Source organism: Micropterus dolomieu, linkage group LG01 (genome assembly GCF_021292245.1).
Source record: "Micropterus dolomieu isolate WLL.071019.BEF.003 ecotype Adirondacks linkage group LG01, ASM2129224v1, whole genome shotgun sequence".
NCBI lineage: Eukaryota > Metazoa > Chordata > Actinopteri > Centrarchiformes > Centrarchidae > Micropterus > Micropterus dolomieu.
The window spans coordinates 40,622,284-40,642,386 of NC_060150.1; the positions used below are offsets into that span (position 1 = coordinate 40,622,284).

The 20,103-nt window shown below is 37.9% G+C and overlaps 1 long non-coding RNA gene across 1 annotated transcript; it reads left to right on the forward strand.

Moving 5' to 3' along the window:
- Positions 1-7,982: 7,982 nt before the first annotated feature.
- On the forward strand, positions 7,983-18,243 carry LOC123976483. Its single transcript, XR_006826365.1, has 4 exons — positions 7,983-8,101; positions 11,794-11,855; positions 14,213-14,281; positions 17,511-18,243. It is a non-coding gene; the product is annotated as an uncharacterized LOC123976483 (long non-coding RNA).
- Positions 18,244-20,103: the final 1,860 nt, after the last annotated feature.

Sequence of the window (20,103 nt, forward strand, 5' to 3'; positions counted from 1 at the left end):
TTCCAAAAAGACACAGCTTATGAAGTTCTTAGATGGTTTATTCTAAATGAATGTTTCAAAAACAGAAACTTTAATCCTCTCATGAACTCTCAGATTTGTCTTGTAACCCTTTGGAGGTGCCTGACCCCCTAATTAGGAACCACTGGACTAAACTAACTGCATCAACTGTATATAAACAAGTGAAAGTGTCATAAATACTAATAATGGGGAACATTTTACTGCAAAATGAGTACTTTTACTTTTAATACTTGGAGTACATTGATGATTTTTTACCTTTATATCAGTAGGATTTTGAATCCAGGACTTTTACTGGTAATGGAGTGTTTTAACACTGTTGTACTTTTTCTTAAGTAAAGGATTGGAATACTTCTTTCACTAATGCATATGAAGAATCCAGAGGCAAAAGAAAGCATATTTATACATATTATAGTATAGCAAATGTATGTCTCAGTACATGGACTGATCATTAAAAATAAGACTGCTTGTCCTAAATGCTTGTAGCCTATAATGCATATATGCAAGAGACTCCTGTGGAAAAGTGCATGATGCATTCATAAAAATCCATGTTTACAAATGTTTCCTAGTAAAAAAGGTTGAACCACTTGACTGTTGAGATTGATAATGATTGAGAATTGTGTAATGTTCCCATTTAGTGCAAGATGGGAAAATTCTCCACTGCTGCAGTTGACTAAAGCTTTGCTAAGACTCTGAGTGTATAGGCTTACACTAATTCAGCAAACACAAAGGGAGGAGCACATAATGACATGCAGAGAGATCTTGTTCAAGCCAAGATTTTATGTAACTTATTGCACAAGGAGGGTGACGTCAAGTGTTTATTTGTGCATTTTTAAAAATAAAATGGCCGTCTTTTCTGTTGTGTAGACGGTGTGTAAGGCATAGCAAGGAAAAGGGACTCCAATTGATGTAGTCACAGATTCACAACACTTGGTTCACACGTCTTTCGTTTTAGCGTGGTTTCACAAAAAGCAAAAGTATTAAGCTGAAAATCTATACGTGAATCAAGCATTTATCTACTCAAAGACAAGCAATGGGAAACATTTCTGTGGATCTGCCAAAAAGCTTATTAAACCAACAGTCTAATCAGACCCAGGAGACGTCAGCTTTGCTTCTGCAGCTTGCCTGTCACCTCATTCATTAAAGCACAATTCTGCGACCGCATGTTATAGCTGTGTTCCTGCCTTGCCCAGTGATAAAATACACAATCAATGTCCCAATCCATGCTAAATGCATTGCATAAGGCAGTTTATGTATGACAACAGCAATTTCTTTGCCCCACAGTGATGCTTCTGGACGGCCAGTCAGCCACCATAAATGCACCAGTGAAGGACTAATGCAGGCGTTCCAATTTCAGTTGGATGTAGACTTGATTAAGAAAGAAAGGGATTTGCATAATTGGGTACAATTGTGTGCTTTATATATGTAGAAGTTCAGGAATACACTGAGGGGCTCTTAGATCATAATGAGCTTAGCCTAAAGTCGTTTTTGAAATCTGAACAAGGATGATTTTTGATATTACCTAATTCTCTGCTGACTATGAATACAAATTAAGTAATGAATGCATTGGTTTACTGTGGGTATTGATATGAATAAAAAGTCAATTCAACCAAGAGTTTATGAATAAAATGTTTCAAAATGAAAACAGGCAAAAACTATCAGAAGATTGCACAATCCAATTTGGAGAGCTGAGCTTTACTGAGTTTCATTCTCTGGGTTTTAGAAACAAATTTACAATTGAAAACTAATAACTAAACAAATAAGACAGAACTATGAAAAAACACAAAAAACAAACCCATAAATTTTCTTCTGAAGACCTATTTCTCAAACTTTGAAGAATTCAGGAGTAATGTTTGTGAGCAATAAGATACGTTGATTAAGAGACTTACTCCAACTTACAGTCAATTGAGTGGCAACCTTTATGAACAACTGATCACATAGTTAATCACATGCATGCTCTGAGCATGAATAGTCAATCAGAGAGAGAATCAGCGAGAAGGATTAACCCTACATCTGCCATATTGTATTTAAATTTTTACTCACTGCGTGTTTTTTAAACTTAAAGGTACAATATGTTATAATTTGCCCCCTGTGAAATTCATACTCCAAAAAAAATAGGGGGCAAATCATATCACCAGAGTGGACATAACTTGGTCAGGAGAGTAGTGAAGTGGGAGAGGAGTCGTCAGGCATCGCCTCGGGAGACCTGAGCGATGGTTACGGTGGGGTGCCAGGAGCAAGAAAACCACTTTAGTGTTATTGCACTGAGACTGGACAAGACAGGCCGAGGCTACATGGTTAGCATGTTAACTTAAGTAGATATCTCTGCAACACCATACAAAGAAATCATTTTAGTTAATTGTTTTACCAAATGAAGGCCTGCTATAACCTAACCTAATTTACCAAAATTCTTACATATAGCTTATTTTAATGTTATTTGTCTGAAAATCTTAATATGTTCAGTAGCTATTACTGTGTAAACTTTATTTTATGTATGTATAAAATCAAAAAAGGCTGAAATGGAAACAAAAAGAAAAGAAAGTCAGAGAAAGAAAGATATTAGTAGAGAAAACAAATTATAAGGGACAAGAAAAAACATCAACATAAGCATTGTTTTTGTTTTCAGCCCTGTTAAATGGATGAAACGAAGAGTTGTGTCAAATGCAAGTAGTAGCCTTAACTTGTACAATCTCTCCAAAAAGAGTCTCAGAAGGTGTGTGTTCATGTGTGTTTCTGCAGTGCAGCCATCTATGATCTACTCTCAACCAGCTTAAGAGACCTCTGGAGCGCTTTTACATTTTTTTTTAAGTATGAGTCTAAATGTGTTTAATCTTCCCATAAGTCTTAAAATTTTACTTCCAGCAGTTTGATAAATACAGGCCCTAATTAGTATTTTATAAGAGATTGCCTTTGAATTGTATCTAAAAATGGTGTCAGGTCATTGTACTCTGAAACAAAGCAGCCACATATATTTTCCTTTCTACTGAATCTAGGCAGGAACAGGTTTTTCTAAAAAAAGGCCTTTGATTTAATTAAATCTTGCCGGGGTGCGCACGGGGCACAGCTGTAGGCTCCTCTGATTTGGGCAGGAAGAGCTTGGGAGTCGCCGGGATCCATCCATCTTCATCCTTGTCAATTATGCCGTTAGCGGGCTGCACATCTTCATTTCCAATGTGGGCACTGTCTCAAAGTACTTCCCAAAGTCACCGTAATCCAATTATATTCTGGCATTCACTACGATACAGCCCATTAGAAAAGGCTTAATCAATGTGAGGTCTTCATTAAAGCAATTTATGAATATTCATCATGACACTCAATCCGATACTTTATGGGAACTTGAATCAGACCATTTCCCCCCATGGCGCCATAACATGATCTGGCCATAGTTTTAATGGTAAGTCTTTAAGTGGAGGGGTAATATTCTGTATAAGTTAGGTAATATGAAGCTCTCCCCACTTTAAACACCATTATAATCCACCGATAATACTTTACAATGAGGCCAAACACAAAATAATTTTTTTGTATTAGGGAGGTATATGTAGGGCTTTTGACTCTTGGATGGTCCCACTTGTGTCTCCACACCTATTCTTCCGGGCACTGTGCATAAATAGCTAATTGCTCTATAACTCAAATTGGTTCTCTCAACAGACAATAACAAACAGCCAATAACTCATTCAAGGCTAAGTATCCATTACAAGTGCTTCGCCCTTTTATCTCCAAGGAGACCACACACACACACACACACACACACACACACACACACACACACACACGCATACACAGCAACGTACTTAACTCAGTCAGAGCTGATTTTCATACCAATGGCAATTTCAGCCTCACTCACTAATGTATTACAAAAATCCTACATATGGCAGGCCATGCAGATAAATGGTAAATTATGATGTGGGGCAGTTTCATAGAATGTGATCCAGGAAGTGGAAGATTATGATTATGATTATATACTATAGGAATAGTTAAACATTCTGAGAAGTAAGCTTATGTAGAGTCATAGTGCTCGTTTCACATCTGGGCTAGCCTTTGTTCCATCTTCTGTAACTCAGTACAATCTCTCATTTAAAATTTCTTTCATTGGTCTTACTGAAAAAAAAAAAGCTTGTTCCTGAGGTTTAGTGTCTATATTCTAAGAAAAATCAGCATCCACTAGAGGGCATGACTCTTGCACTTGTTTCTGTCCATATCAAAAATATTCACCATCACCCTGTCATCACAATCTTCCCAATGTTTCCGCTGTAATCTCTTCAGTCTAAACAGTTCAGTCTTTTCTGTCCTGCTTTTATTACAGACATGTCTGAGTTAATCGCGACCCCCCGACTCACCCATGGACTCGTCTGTCTTCACTGTTTGACCTGTGATGGTCTAGGGCTTTTGGGAAATGGTGTTCGTTCAAGGCTGATGAAAAACAGAAATACTGAGTATACAATGACACTAGATTGTTTTTCAAAAAATTGCTATTTGTAATGGGATTCTGAATAGCATTGTAAAAATGTTCTTACTTCTGGAACAGAACCCAGACTTTTTATTTGCTTTCTTTCTGGAAGTTAGATGAGACAATCAATACCACTCTCATATCTGTCCTTTAAATATAAAGCGGGAGACAGGAGACACTTAGATTAGCTAGCCTGGACTTTTAACTAAAGCTAAAAAAATCCACCTGTTAGCACCTCTTCAGCTCTCTATTTAACACATTATTTCTTCTTTAATTTCTTTCATCCATACAAAAAACGATGTGTAAGTGTAGGGAGAAGGTTTTCTTGGCAGGGAGCAATGATTTCCTAGAGGGTAACTTCAGTTTTTAGATTAAACAATCTAGATATAAAGGTAACTTACCTTTGAACAGAGCCAGACTAGCTATTTCCGTTATGCTAAGTTAAGCTAATTGCTTGCTGACTGTACTTTCATTTTTAATAGACAGATATGAAAGCACTATTGATCTTCTACTACGAAGTATAAGGGCCACATTAAGGGAAAAAAATTGAGGATGAAGATTTGTTAAATTTATTTTGCATTTTGGGAATAAAGTCAAAATGTCAAGAATCGTCTCATCTAACGCTCTGCAAGAAAGTTAGCTGAGCATGTTTTTGAGAATTTTGAGAAGCTTAAAAGTCAAGTGTGTTTTCACATGCCACTATTCACATTTCACATTCACATGTGCACAGCATATTTATATTAGTATTTAATAGAAGTTAAATTATGTGGTATATGAAAAGTATTAGTGAAGTAATTGAAATTGTGTTGATACTCTAACCAGACATTGGACAGCGCCATGAAAATTTATTCCAGCAGATCTGCTGTCTGTCCTATTTGTCTTTTCTGTGCAAATGTACTTTCTGATTGGTAATGTGAAATTGTGGCATGGAACCACTTAGTCACCTCATTTGCATTTGCAGGCAGATTTTAAATGTCAGACATAATAAGCTCAACTCTGATGGTTTTAAAATATAGCTTATTATGCAAACTATGTTTGTTCCTCTCTCAGATCAGAACCATCTTATTGAGACCAACATGCTGTACCCTTCCACTATGCTCACTCACTGATTAGGATTCACTCATTAAATCTCAGATCATTTACGGCAATTTATTTCACTCGCTTCTTATAAAACCCATTAAAATTGATGACAAGAAAATCATTCAAAGAAGCTCAAAATAACTCTACTACTAAACTCCATTGATATGTACATCAATAAACTATATAGAAAACAAATGTATTTTTCCTCAAATTGCTTGTATTAGCAATATTTATTTGGCTTTGATAGCCAGTTATTTTGTTTCTGTTAGGATCACATAGTCCACTTTGTCCTTACAGCTTATATCTATGAACTGACAGTCAGTGTGGTCTTATGAACAGTCAAATACAACTGAAGAAAAAGATGCAAACGGGTATATAAATGAAGAAAAAAGGAAAACATACAAAACATGCTTGCTGTTTGCTGTTGGTGGTGTGAGCAGCATCAGAGATAACTTGCATTAAGTCTTTTTGCACAAAGTCCATAGCCTTAAAGCCCTGGTACAGGCACACATGCATTTTTCCTTATTTTGCACCATTAGACCTCTTCTCAGTACCCTGTGAGCATATCAGACTGTGTATGCCCCAGTTTTGTTGAACTTGTTAGGGTGGGAGAATTTACACTTCATCATTATTCATAATACATAAAGACTGGTGACATTGTGTAATATCAACCTGAGGTCTAATCAGCCACAATAATTAAAAACAACCTGTGTGGGTGTGCAGGGCTTTTAAAGCTAAAGCCTTGGTTAGAAAATGAAGTATAATTGTAAAGCAAATTAGGTAATTCTACAGGGTAAATCAGAGAGGTAAAAGGGGATGAGCTCCATCTAGTGGCCATAAACCTACAATACCAAAAAAAAAAAAAATCTGAATGGATTGATGTTGTTACATCATAGCTCCTCATATTATACTTTTTAAATTGCTTTTGCACTATATTTAATTTCTTATTCCTATGTGTATTTTCAACATGACTTGCTCCTATTTTTATTTTTAATTGAGAGGAGATGGTTCTAGTCTATCCAAGCATGCATTTGGGTGGAAAATGGCAGAAAGTGACTACTTTCTGTACATTTTCTCGAGCTCTCAGCTGCATCATTACATATTTATCATTTTTTTCAGGTATGCTGCGTCATTTTATTACATATTAAAGCACTTCTACACGACACTTACACACAACAATTTATTTTCTATGGAAAGTATGGCTAACACGCATACATATAAATGAGGTTCTTCATAGGAGACAGTTTCAGTACTTGCATATAACTTCCACTAGATGGCGGTGCCTTCAAATAGGTTGTGTGTGGTTGCTTTATGTGTAAAAATCTCCCACTTTACAAACTGATGCGCACAGCAAGTAAATGAACCTCTGCTTATACTGTTCATTAATTAAAGCAACAATTAAATTGCAACATACACTCACTAATAACTTCCTTCCTACGCTCTCTCTCTTATGGCAGAATATAATGTATATATAATCATAATGTAGAATTACTGTAAATATCTTTATGTTGAATGAGTAAAAATGCTGTAATATGTTTAGGGAACCTTTTATGAGATTAATCAATAATTCACAATCACTCAAAGTGCTACAGTATGTCTGTCTCTCATCAAAACTGCTTTTACCTTAAGTAAAAAAAAAATAAAAGCTCTGACTCCCCCCGGCACAGTGTGAACTTCTTATTACAGTAGTTAAGACCATCCATCATAGTGAACGGTCAATACAATATGAAAAGAGCCATAACAATATTCAGAGCAAATTTGTTGATGCAAACTTGATGCAATGGAGTAGAGGATATTTAAACTCAGGCTGCACATCATTCATTGATCTGAACAAGCTGCTGTGAAAAATGTAGCATAATATCATTATCTGACAAAATACAGTGACAATGAAAGTTCACTTGAGCAGCCACTATCTAGTATTGATGCAAATGGCATTAATCAGTAAACTTCTTCATGCATTTCTCTGCGCATACATGAACATACGCACCCTTTTTTTTGTAAAAGAGCATTGAGTGATGCTGGAAGCAAGCTCTTTATGGGAGAATTTGTCTGGGATCCTATATGTGTTATGGCTGGTGGGCATTACCCTCAGGCAGCACTGAAGCGTTTCCTTGAGGACAAGCGCTGCTGGAAGGTCAAGCGCAGCACTGAAAATCATTAATGATTCTTTTATTTGCTTTCATACTCTGCCTGTATCGATGAGATCAGAAGTGACAAGGACAAGAACTCTCTGTGTTTGAATCTCATTTTGAACTGTTTTCACGGGTGTCTTTTTTTGGTGCTGGACGGGGGTGGGGGGTGGGAATTGAATTGCAGATGTCAGTCTAGCCATAACCTCTGCAGCAGAAAGGGAGGGGGGCAACAGACAAGGTTAAAGCTGTATTTGTTGGTGAAAAATGAAAGGCTGCTATATAAAACAGTGTGTTTATTAACATTTTAGAGCTGGTTGTCCATCAGTTCTTCCACAGGACCATTGAATCATGTAATTTCTGTCATGGGTGAAAGATGAGAGGCTGGCAAAGCGGGACAGCAGAGCTCACTAGTTTCACAAGCACTCAGGTAAGGACTCGGAAAACACAGCCACTACAGTCTCCCTTCATATGATAAGTGAACAGAAATTGCTTGCTTGAGAGTCTTTCATTTCACATTCATTAGAAAGGTTTTCAAATTAATGATGCATTGTCGACCACGCTGTGCGATGAGATGCAATAAACAAGCCAAGGATATTTATGATGCTGAGGTGAGGTTTATCACCTACACTAGAACTCATGTCATGAGCACAGGGCTCATACACTCATTACAGTTCATAGGCTAGGTATGGCATGATATTGTTTATTATGCTACAAACACACATATTTGTATACCATTTCTTTTTTTCTTTCTTTCTTTAATATTTTATGAAAGGGATACAAAGCAGCAATAATTATATAATCATTTTGTTGGCTTGTGTGTGAAGCAGAATAAGCTGTAAACACAATATTTTATCGCAGTTACAGTTAACGTGCTAGCAAACTGTTGCTATTTTCCACTACCAACTGACGCAGATCAACATTAGCAATATATGGATTTGAGTTTCTAGCAACCTGACAAATGTAAGTCAAATATTCACTCTCCTTTTAAGCTCTGTTTTCCTCTTCACTGACTCCAAAGGCTAATATTCAGGTCTTTAGTTGATAAATGTTTCTCAATGTTTATTTCTTTTTTGAAAGAAATTTAAAGCAGTTTTTTACATTGTTGATTTCGAGGGGAAAGTGGAACAAGCTAACACAACACCGACATTATCACCTTAGAAAGCTGTTGTAGCAAACATGCTAGCAAACAGTTGCTCATTTCCACTCCACTGGCACAAATGTTTCCAGAAACTTGATGGATGAGCCCAATACTCAAAATTTGGCTCTTTAGCTACTTAATGCTACACAACGTTCACCTGCTTGTTGCTTACTTTATCTGATGATTTTCTGACATTTTATTGACCAAACAATTATTTAAGAAAATAACAAATAATGAAAATAATCCTGCAACCCTGGTTCTATCAGAGTTTTTTTTTCTTGTTGCTGAAAACAGAAATGAGGTTAAAGAAAGCTCTGAGACTGAATTAAAACAATAATTTTCATGGTTGTTAACCAAAATAATGAGCTTTAAGATGCTTTACATTTGGTTACATTACATTTAGTCATTTAATCCATTGTTAACATAAAAATATTGATTAGTGCAGCTTTAAGTAGTGGAGTCCAAACAACAAAAATCCTGTTCCTTTAACAAACTGAAATGTCATATAAAGAAGAAATGTCAGTGATATTTCTAGGTTTTATAAATAAAGTGTGCTACCCCTCAGACTTCAGTGCATCTCAAGTCCTTTTATTCTTTTATGCTGAACATCTACTCAAAAGAAATGAAAATGGACTGTATAGCACCGTCCTCACTTGAATAAATTGAATCTGAAGTGAAATTCATTTTATGGAACATATTTTATGTTAAATGTTGCTAGAAAGATGTCGAGTGCAGCAATCTTTGTTATGCAAATCAATGTAGTCAATATCAAAAGTATTCGATACATATGTATCTTATTAAATCTGGGATAAGAATAAGATAACAGAGTGTGGGGTGTTAAAGTACACAACACTTCCGTGTTATATGGCATAATTTAGACTTTAGAATCAATATGCCTCTCCATAGGTGTCCCTGATATACACACCGACAAACAAACTTGATTTGTTCATGCTCTAAAATAATAATAATAATACATAATGCATCAGTGCATGCCACATGGATGATGCCAAGTGTACGTCCCCCTTCATTAATTCATCCATAATGAGTTTTGCGGCATGTAGGAGCAACTACCTTAGAGGCAGCCCCAAGAGTCAAAGCTAATTAAATCAGAATCTTAAATCCCAATCTACACACATCTGCTTTTGTTTGCAGAGTAAAACGCACAAATGAGCTGCACTCACACAAAACACACTCTCTGTCTGTCTGTTTAGCCACAGATGTGGACGAATGAGGACACAATTCTCTACCACATGTAAACTCTTTTCAGTCTGCAACTCCTTTCTTCCTGCACAAACTGCTGAAACCCCAAAGAGATCCAAACCAGTAGGTGTCTCTGCAGCACAAACAAATCCTCCATTATTAAACAAGCGCTTCATTGAATGCCGAATCATATTGATCTCCATTTTGTGTGTGTGTGTGTGTGTGTGTATACACTCTCTCTCGAAAAGCTGAAAATACAACTTAACACTAGGTTCAAGTGTAATGCCCTTTGTTAATTGGTTGGTAGAAGTGTGATCTACATCTCAAGATTACAGGAACTAAAAAGCCCTTACGGAGCATCTCCTTGCAGGTGGCTGAGCGAAGCTTGGTTAATCTCCTGCTGTCTGTAGTCGCCACAAAGTCCTCAAGGACATTATCAGCAATGAAAGAACCCTGATTTGTGTGCTGACCATATCTTGCTATTCTCTCACAACTCATTAAGCAGCCAGAGCATCCCAGATATTGAGTGGAGATGCAACCTTTTCCACTGAGAGCATACAGGCCTAAATAGAGCTGGCTAACCTAAAGGTTCTGGAGTCTTTTAAAAGCTTCAGTTGAGAAGAAAAAGCTACATTAGGTCATTTTGTATCAAGCACGTTCACTTTGACCTAATAAATTGTACATCACTGACTCTGCCCTGCATTTCATTCAACACATGCACAGTATCAAAACAGACCCTTATACATATGTATGCTAATGTTCCTTGAGGAATCTGTGTGCTTAGAAATCCCGACAATTGTTTATCAGGAAGCACCATGTGCCTTAAATTTGTCTTTGCCAACTCCCAGTGCTGAGGAGAATCTATGAGCTGGATAAAGATCCTCATCTCACATGCTCTCACAGAATACTTGAGCCCGTGGTTTATCTCTGTAAGAGGAGCTGTCTTTGAGACGACACGTCGCTGTTTGAGTAACCTAGCGCAAACGTCACAAGTCACCGTTAATCATGTGAATGTGTCATGCATCACACAGAGGTGGTTTGCCACATCTGGTCTTTAGTCATATATCCTAATCATCACCATATCAGCGTTCCAAATCTGTCCGCGAATACATTATTCAAATTTAGTTCATTAGAAAAGTCATTTCAGCCGACAGTTAAGTCCACCTAAAACTTGGAGAACGGCCCTAATGACATTATGTTCCATTGTAATTTTCTGCTCTTGCAGTGGCGATATTGTAGTCATTTACTATAATTCATAATGACATATACATTCCCAAAATATAAAAGGAGGCATATGAAGTTAAATATCTTTTCTTTGCATTGTTTTGGTCCAAGCAAAATCACATTTACAAAGAAGTTTCTAATATTTTAAGACACACTTCTGGTGTCTTTCTTGTCATTTCAAATTCTTAATGATGAAGACATCATTAGGAAAATGAGCTAAAACAAAAGCCTCTGATACTCATTCACAACAAACAAATCATCATTGTTTCCAAACCGTCTTTTTCTCATGTCTTCCAGGAGACACAAACTGTACTATATCAGCCTCTTATATAAGTGCATGACAAATCAATCATAAAATTGTTGTTTAGATTGTTTTGACCGATAGGCACCTTGAGCCCCGAAGGACCCAAACAACCAAATAACTACAACACGCCCTGAAAATAGCTGAAAAGAAAAGAAAAACATTCTAGCTGTAACAATACAGCTGCGGGTATGTTTGTATTTCATTGCTATAATGTGATGTCAAGCTTGTAATCTCACTATTTTGTATTTTATAGGCTTGTACAAACATCAGTGGAGGCTCCTGTTGACCTTGAATGAATGTATATGGAATCTCTATGTAAGTTATTTAAGTATTATATGTGTTCTTTCACTGCAAAACTGTCTATTTTCAGACAAATGCAACCGAAGTTATACATCTTGCCTTGAGGATTAGCCGGGTTTATCCTGTAGAAAGCTTACCAGAGACAATGCATGATCCATCCGTCTGCACAGAAAGTCTCCCTTGCCCTTCCCTGAACTAATCTCACATTGCTCTAACTACAAGTCTCAATTCACCTGTTGACGGAGGGCTGGAGGCAGATTTTACCCATGAGTCGAACATCCCATCTCCGCTCCATTCACCAAGGACCAGCGAAGGAGATTTCACGTGGAACATGCAGCCCCTGAGGCCTAATTTCAGAAAGCCATGACTTTTTTTTATTTATTACAGAGTGATATACTGTTCTGTGCATCTGTGCTCTTGTTTGGTTTGACCTCCCTTGTCCTCTAAATCCAAAAAGCTGACACACTTTAGGAAATAATTCATAAAATCCTTTTATATGAGCCTCTCATTTTGTGTTGACTCAACTCTTTAGTTATGACCTACTAGAGCCAAAACATTTTCAAATTGAACTCTGGCCATTCAACAGCAGGCACGGGACTAATTTCCATTTTCTCTGCCTGCAGTGAAAAGAAATATAACTGCTGATGATCCTCAAGTTGACGAAGTGGATGGAAGAGAATGTTTGTTTCCTTCTCAGCCTGACCTGGGAATGAAATGCAAAACAAACAACCAAAAAAAGCTCACAGTAATGTTGGGCAACTTGACTCATAGCTGAAAACTTGACAAGCATGGCAAATATATTATTCTCATGTATAAAAGCCATGAACATACTTAAAACATTATATAAAATGTCAAGAGCACTGTGGTGTCAGTCTATCTATTAAATACTGAGCAAATACACAATCATACAGTTATATTAGGTAGTGTTTGTTTAACATAATATGAATATAATCTAACAGATAATTGTCGCAGTTTTGTGAGTTCGCAACAAAGATGTGAAAATTCTGTTACAATCTAATATTTTCACAATAATACAAATTTCACTTCATTGTATTAAAATGATTCTGATTAAGGAAGCACATAGGACTACATTAATGGTGGTGCTATAATTCTGAAGAGTTTCATAATAGCATAAAGGGTTTTAGTTCAGGGGCAGCTGTGGGTCGTCCACTAATCAGAAGATCGGTGAATCAGACCAGTGTCCTAACGTGAGTGGTTCTGATGAGCAGTGGGCCACTTGCATGGTAGCTACTGCCATCAGTGTATGATGCATGTGTGTAATGGCAGTGAATGTGACATGTTGTGTATAAGAACAGTTCATTCTTGTATTTCAATAAGTCCTCATGTGTTCTATTGCATAGCGCCAGAATAATCAGAGGTACAGAATGCCCATTATGTGATACAGGTGCTGTCACATGAAAAACGTGAATCTCCAAATTTGGTGATAAACTGAAGGATTATTTCTGCTACTTATTAAGTTAAATACACCATCGAAAAACAAACCAAAAAAAATTCCAAAACTTAACTAGCAATCTAAATTGTATCTGAAAAATGCCAGAAAATGCCAGATCATTTACTGAAGTAAAAGTAACACAATATCAAATATACTCCATTACAAGTAAAAGTCCTGCATTGAAGACATTACTTAAGTTAAAGTACAGTAATATTATCAACAACATGTACTTAAAGTATCAAAAGTACTCATTATGCAGAATGGCCCTTGTCAGAGTTATATTATTATACCATTGAAACATTGTTATTGATGCATTAACATGTATGCAGTGCCTTAAAGTTGCTGTGGAGCTAATTTTAACTACTTCACATAGACTAGTTCAATCTATAACAATGCTCCATTTTACAAACTTATCATGTTTTTTATGTAAAATCTTAATCTGAAAAGTAACCACTAACTAGAGCTGTTAAATAAGTGCAGTGTACAAGAAGTATGAAGTAGGATAAATTCTCAAAAAAAGTACTTCAAAATTATGTTACAAGGCATATTCACAAAGCTGAAAACAAGGCTGGTTTCTAATCTCATGAAAAGTTAAAACTGTGGAGATACTTGGTTTTCAAAGGACAACAGCCATATTAAACAAGAAAAATCATGAATTTGCAAATGACAGAAAAACTTTTATGACAGCTTGTATGGCTGTATAACGGTGTAATATCAAAATTTACAAATGAACACCGACTAATTTGATGGCTGGGATTGTGAGGCGTGATTCTTCTCAGCTGTGACCCATCATTCCTCACCAAAATGGCCTTAGCTTGCCACCCTACAATGTAACAGATAATAGTGTTATTGTTATTGCATTGTTGCTGCCTGCGTTGGCCCAGTTGGTGTTTATTTTCCTAACACTCCATGTCCACAGACGATGGCAGTGATCCATCCTGACAGCCAGAGGCTGAGCGACAGATTCCACACAAGAGGGAACCCCAAGGTAATCATTTGCATTTGTTTTTTATTGCAATCATTAGGGCTCCCCTGCCGGGCCTCAGCACAAGTCTGTGTGACAGACCCCATGTTTTATCGGAGAGTCAGGGGAGGTATGTTGCTGGGAGCAAGCCAAAGAGTACAGTACTCTGTACTGATAAAGAAAACAGGCTAGCTACCATGCGTCAAAGAGAAACTGACATCTTTGTGTCCCTACGTGTGCTTTGTAGAGCTGGAATCTAGCAGAATTTTCAATATAGAGAATGTGTGATTAAAAACGCAGCAGATATTAATTATCATATTAACTTCCATCCATCCATCCATCGTCAACCGCTTATCCTGCGTACAGGGTCGCGGGGTCATATTAACTTGTATTGCCAATTTTCCCTGACAGTGTATTTAAAGACATGAAATTAGACATTAAAGGCTGGTACACAACATATCCGAGACTGCCAACTGCAAGAGAACACAACAGAGAGGAAAACTATGGGGAGCAAAAGACAGAGGAATCCTTGATCAAGCTGCGTGGTGTCATGACCTCTCCTGTCCCCCAATGGAGGCCCGGTGAGATCACAAGTGGTGCTTGAATGGCGAGCTCCATGGCTGTGCATCAGGATCCAAAGGTCACCCCAAGCTCCTACTTACCTTTAATTATCTTGGGGTCTTCGGGAGAATGGGATGGCGTGCAGAAGACCCTCCTGTCCAGCTTTATCTGCATGGGGAAAAAAGGCTGAAATTACCTTACTGTTCACACAGCTGCAACTCTGTAGTGCCGGCTAAAAAAATCACAAAGTGCTAGAGCCAACAAAGACTTCCTCACAGCTGGCCACAATGAGAGAAATATTTCTGGAACTTTTTAGCCTTACAAAAAAGTACAGTGGTATTTTGATAATAATAACTGGCATTATTGCGCTTTGAGTATCTATGATAGTGGTATAAGTGCTATATAAATGTAATGCATTATTATTATTTTAAGTAAGTTAAGCTTTAACATGATACTTCCCATGGTCAGGTCATGGTACAAAAACGGACCCTGGTACAAATAATGTACCATAAAGTACTTCAAAATGGCACTGATACTAATTATTTGCAGGCAACAATCAGTGGAAAGGCCTTCTGAATGCTTGTTGAGCCTGACGGTAGACCAACATTACCTTTGTATTGACTTGTAGTACAGTTAAATTTATGCCACTTTCAAAGTACTTTATTGGCCTGTGCAGCATATTCATTATAATGATGCCTTGTATGAATGCACAGTGTCACTAATATACCCCTGTGCTTGTCACAGTGCATGCAGGATCATTAAGCTTTGATGAAACAATGGCAGGGCCCAAGGTGAGCTGGATGAAGCCTCCCACGCCGAGACTAAACTAGACTTACCGCTGCAGAATATTACACTCATTCAGCTCATTACAGAGCAAACTAGCACTTTTCTGACTCCCTTGCTTACTTGTGTGTCCTGCTAGCAGCCCACACATACACCTCTAATAGATGCCTGGGTCTCCCCACTTTTTGTCTGTGTCCTCCTTATCTGTGCTCCTGTGGAGGAGGTTTGCCCCTTCTCGCCATCGCGGCTGCTTCTCAATCAACGTAGTTCCAGCCTTCAAGACTCATTCCAATTTGGTCCTGTTCCCCCGATACCTGAGCAATTACCCTGTTCTGGCCATCTACATCCCTCGCCACACTGTATGCCACCAGCTTGTCACTGAGCCACTGCATTAAAGGAGAAAGATCTTTCATGGCTGTGAATGAGTAATGGCAGGGAAAGTTGTTGTGACACAGATCTGTTACATCTCATGGTAAAGATCCTGTAGGCACTGTATTGATTGGGGGTTTCTATATTTTGCACTGTTAATCCTTCAGTGGGGCAAGGAAAAAACATTTGTGGTTAGCTATAACAGAGGCAGCCCAGGAACAAACTAGTGGACAACTACTAACTAGTTCGTATGACTTATCATCTGACCAAGTCTGGGCAAGAGTATACATATAGTATGAGTTGAGAATCGCAGCATTTAAAAGACTTGACAATGCCATCCCTACAAACATGGCATTCTCAGTTCCTGCTGTTCTCATCTGTGACACCACGACAGTGGAACAAGCTACAACATGCCATCAGAGCAGGGATCAATATCTAAACTCAATAATGTGAGAAACATACCAAAACTATAGGTATGGTTGGTTTCAGAGTTGTAGGGAAAAAACAGCTGTTGTTCAGTCCACTTTTTGAAGGTTATATTAGAAAAAGGGTAGATCAAAACAGTTCTGGGACATTTCTATGTTATTGTCTGTTTTCTGTGTTCCGAAATTTTTCTTTGTTTTAGCAAATTTTGGAGTATATTATTAACTTATTTATTGATATCACTGTATAACAGAGGTTGTGCTGATTTGGGGGATATGAAACACTTGTTGATTGCATAAAAACTTACTTTTAGAACAGTGGTTCATGGTAGGCTCCAAACTTAATGGTGTACCAGATACTTACAGTCCACGAAATGTGCTAAATGCTTCTCATTGTTGCACCATTCATTGCGTGTTTGAGCCAGCCCACTGAGCTCACTGTTGGTTTCAGGTAATTTAACAACTATAAGCAGACAAAAACTAAACCAAACTACTTTCAAGGATGAGGGCTGCCATTCATTGTCTATCACAGTCTCACAAAATGTTGCTCTTTGCATTCATCTGCAGTACTTCACTTTCATTCCTCCATATCTCAACTCTCCTTCCTGGTTTCTGCCCTCTGACAGGCTCATATTAGATAGGACCCGCTATGACAATCTGTCACAGTTTGTTAATATGAAGTGATGGATGTACTAGTGTGAAGAATTTAAAAAAGAGCTTGAGAGTTCAAACCCTAGCTGCTTTCTGACCCCTGCACATCTGGCAAATTTCTGCGAGAAGTAGGTGTTCTTATCGGATTGTTGGTTTTGGGCAGTTACAAATATTGTTGAAGACAGGTGTGGGGGGAGGGGGTTTCAGACATTAATTGACCATCTGACATGCACTCGGGATAAGTCATACTGACCCTTTAATCCAAACAAGATCTACCTTGAGGTAACCTCAGAGAATCAGGCAAAAGTCTTGAGAGATGTTCAAAATGTTCTTAACATTAGAAGATAAATGACTGTTAACTGACTGGAAATATTGTCACAATGTGGAAGAAACACAGATCCAAAACATCAACATTTACACCCTCTCCTAAGTATTTGTAAGATAACACTTGCTCATCTCTTTGGCAGAGGTCACTGCATATGTCTCCACATTGGGAAGGTGCCAGGGGTGGACAAGATCTGTGCTGAAGTAATGAGGGCTCTGAATATCAGGGTGTCGTGGTTGATACATCTCTCAAATGACATTGAGATTTCAGAATCAGTGACGTTGGATGGTGGTCTTTGTCTTTAAAGAAGGGCCCAGAGGGAATGTTCTAACAACCAGATCAACCAGATCAGGCTCACATAACCTCTTTGTAAGTGCTAAGAAACTGTAAAGGAGGACGAACAGTGTGGATTCATCCCTGTCACCGAAAGGTGGTCCAGGCTGTAACTCTCTAACACATAACCAATGGGTCAGAGGAGACTGCTAATCGTATCTTTATTTTATGTTTCTGAAAAGGTATGCCCATATTCCCCAAGGGATCCAGTGGGGATGTGCATTACGAAGACTGGGGAATTGGGGCTGCTGCTGTTGTTGCAAATAATTCATAATTCCTATGGACATGAATGCAGCTCTCACATAGATTGAGATACAGCATGTGTGCATTCTTGTTCATTCCAGGTAGATGTTAGTCTCCAGCAAAGAGGCACATTGTCCTACTGAGTGTTATATTCGTGGACAGGATATCAAGAGATTTGGAAAGCATCCAGGAATCTGCTGTGCCTTGATATTAAGGCAGTGAATCTTCAGAGAACTACATTATTTTGCCTCATTTTAATTTGGTTTGCTGCTCAATGTGATGTTGTCAGGATCAGAATATGCATGTACTTAGTCTGGAAAATAGGGCTGGGAAATAAAACAATAATGATAATTATCGCAAAATAATTGACCTCAATATCAACATAATAAATGTTCAATATATCGTCAATTAATATTTGGTTTAATTCATCTGAATCACGAACAACTTAGCACTTAATTATTCTTTTAAAATATTTATTTTGTTGAGGAAAAGGGACTGAAAAAAGATTTACTAATCATATTTGTTTAAAATTTTTTTTATCATTATAGTTTTGAATGTTCTCCCTCAGATTTGTTAAGTGTTCCACTGTTTGGCATCAAGTGTTTGTTCCCAGTGTTTGGCCAGCCCAGCCCTACTGGAAAAACATAGCCTGCCCCAGCCAGATGAGGAGCGAGCATCCGCCCCAAGAGGAAAATGGTAATGTATCCTAAGGTTTTCTCCACATGTGAGGTTAAACTTGTGAGATTTACTGCATCTGCGATTGATTGGAGCAGTGGCAGCAGTAATGTAATGTAGCGTGTGGTGATAAATAGAGCAAGTGCAAAAAAGACAACGGTTTTCATTTAACAGTCAATCCTTGTCCGACTAAAGTTACATTTAGGGATCAACAGAATGATGACGATGAAGATGGTGTTCCTTTGCTGGGTTAAGTTTTTCTGACTGGGTGACAAGGTCACCGATCCAGGAGAATCAGTTTGGTTGTGTGACTGTAGTCTGCTACTCCATTTTTATGTTTAGGGAGGCTTTGGGCTTTTGGGCACCTCCTGCTAGAGGTGTAACAGGATGAAATCCAAGCATCGCACATACTTCACATCATTTGAGCTCTTCTGTGCCCTTGTAGCCTAACATTTACAGGATTTATTTTAAAATGCTTTTAATAATGGGTGTCAAATGGCTTTGATCCAAGCTGCATTAGCAATCTCCTATCCCTCCTAACTTCAAGTTAAAATCAAGAGGAGACTGTTCCTTTTAAAAATGGAACAGTGTGCCCCTTTTTGTCACATCTCCATCTCCATTTGCACCTTCAAATATGATGCTAATAGGGCAACTTTATCCTGATAGTTCACTGATATTACTGTTGTGTTCCCTGATTTTCCTCTGAGGTTGACATTTGTGGTTTTGAGTGAAAAGGATTGCCATGGAATATGGTGCAGTTACTTACAATATGTTTCCTACAGGATGATCTGTGATTGTAATTTGGTGAATACCTAAATTTTATCTAGCACTAGGTTTATGTCCAAGTATCAGCAGACTTCTACAAATAATGAGTACCTTGTGTTCATACTAATTAGCAAATGTAATACTAATATCTGCTACAATAAGATGGTCAACACGGTAAACACAATACCTGCTAAATAGGGGTGTGACGAGATCTCAATCTTGCGAGATTAAATTGTGACGATATTTCTTGTCAGGTAAAAAGCTGTCTCGAGAGACTCAGGCAATTGACATTTTTCACATGCTGTCAAGCCACACATTAATTTTCTCACGCAGTGAAATACAAATGTATAACTGATAAGATAGACTTGTGGAACTAATCAACTCCGCCCAGCTGATGCCACACTGGCATTTTTGTTATCAATTGCACCATTCACGCTGTGAGTCCAGACAGCTGTGACGAGTGGTAACTAACTGGTAGAGTTTTGCAACTAAATCTAAAAACTGAAGCGCAATCTTGCTCTGTTTGTTAACATGCGTGTGGATTTGTGGTGAGATTTCTGCTTGATCACGCGTTTCAGTTACTTTTGTTTTCACATGCAACATCCAGTCCCAAACTACGACGGTCAAACAGTCTGAAGGGGATAATGTTACTTCCAGCGGATTAATAACGTAATGCACAGCAGAGTATGGGGCAGGGAGACTTCTCATCGAATGTTAGT